Here is a 1443-nt window from a genome sequence, read left to right on the forward strand (position 1 = left end):
TGATGCTGTGGGAAGTCTGACAGTAGTCTGGATACCAGTTGTAATTCTAGGAGCTCTCCAGGTCCCACCTGAAGGCTGGCGACCCTATTGCCACTCCATTTCCTAGGACTATCATCTTTTCGTGAACCTCACGGCACCACATATCATTTTGGTCCATCTGCTGGCTACCAAAAATCAGAAGCAGAATTTTCCTTATTACTATATTTGCAGACATACCTTTGGAGTCAGCAATCTGAAGCTCCTTGTCTACTGATAGACTAAGAGGATAAAGGAAACGGGAGGAAAGTATGGAGGACTCTGAGCCTCAGTACAGCATTTTCAGTGAAGGTCAGTGTTCCCTCTAAGCTGAGTTAGTGTGAGCTAGCTCTCAGTTTTTTAGCCTCCAGCTCACACATTTTTGTCTGAGCTCAGGCAGGATGGCTCCAGAGCAAACTAGTTTATGCAGTAGCCAAATCGCTCACTCACAACTTTAATGCCAGTAAGCTCACAAAGTAGAAACTTTGCTCACAAGACTCCACAAGCTTAGAGGGAGCATTGGTTAGGGTTACCAACTCCCAGTTGGGAAATTCCTGGAGATTTGGGGATGGATGTCTAAAGCCGATGGCCACAGTCTCTGAACAGACCGAAGTAGAAACAAAAAAAACTCTGCAGAAGTTTGCGCTAATAAATTTGAAATATTAATCAAAAAGATTTCATACAAAAGAGTATACAATATTTGTATAACATCAAATACAAGTGAAGACGGTGATCTCCGGTGTTCTGCCGTTTCGACACAAGTCTTCTTCTGAACAATGATGTATACATGGGGTGTCTCTCTATGTCATTTCAACTGATCCATCATCAACAATTTCATGGATCTCTCAGGATTATCTAATACATTGTAGAAACAGTTTCTAGAAACGCCTTTCCATGGGCGGATGAAGTTGATTTGCCTTGCAAGGAGCCTGTGGAGGGCAGTCCACCCTCCAAAGCAGCCATTTTGTCCCGGGGTACTGAACTCTGTCTCTTGGAGACCAGTTGTAATTCTGGGAGCTCTCCGGGTAGGCTTGCCAAGTCCCCCTGGAGGGCGGGGAAACCCTCGCCCCAGAGGCCCATTCCCCACCGCCGCTGGATCGGGCCCCGGTGGGAACTCCACCCCAACGTGCACGTCACCAGGAAGTGACGCGACCACGCCGGGCACGCTGGGGGCGGGGCCACAGTCATCCGAGGTGTCATGTCACTTTCTGGTGACGTGGATGCGGCGCGTGCGCACACGCACACTCCGGGATCAACCCGGGAGTCCCCCGCTCCGGAACAAGGTGAAACTTGGCAACCCTATCTCCGGGCCACACCTGGAGGTTGGCAATCCTATTGTCAAGTGATTGGGGGTTCCCTTGAGGAATGCTCCAAGGCATTCTGTTCCACGGCGACAGGTGGGAACGCATACAAAAGAAATGGAATAGC

At 49.2% G+C, this 1443-nt stretch overlaps 1 protein-coding gene across 1 annotated transcript in view; it reads left to right on the forward strand.

The window, feature by feature from the left end:
* LOC107119197 (double C2-like domain-containing protein beta) overlaps positions 1 to 1443 on the forward strand; it is a 213454-nt gene that overhangs the window by 64475 nt on the left and 147536 nt on the right. The gene's annotated exons all lie outside the window — the stretch shown is intronic.

Source organism: Gekko japonicus, unplaced genomic scaffold (assembly GCF_001447785.1).
Source record: "Gekko japonicus isolate JY-2015 unplaced genomic scaffold, Gekko_japonicus_V1.1 scaffold2327, whole genome shotgun sequence".
NCBI classification, from domain to species: Eukaryota; Metazoa; Chordata; class Lepidosauria; order Squamata; family Gekkonidae; genus Gekko; species Gekko japonicus.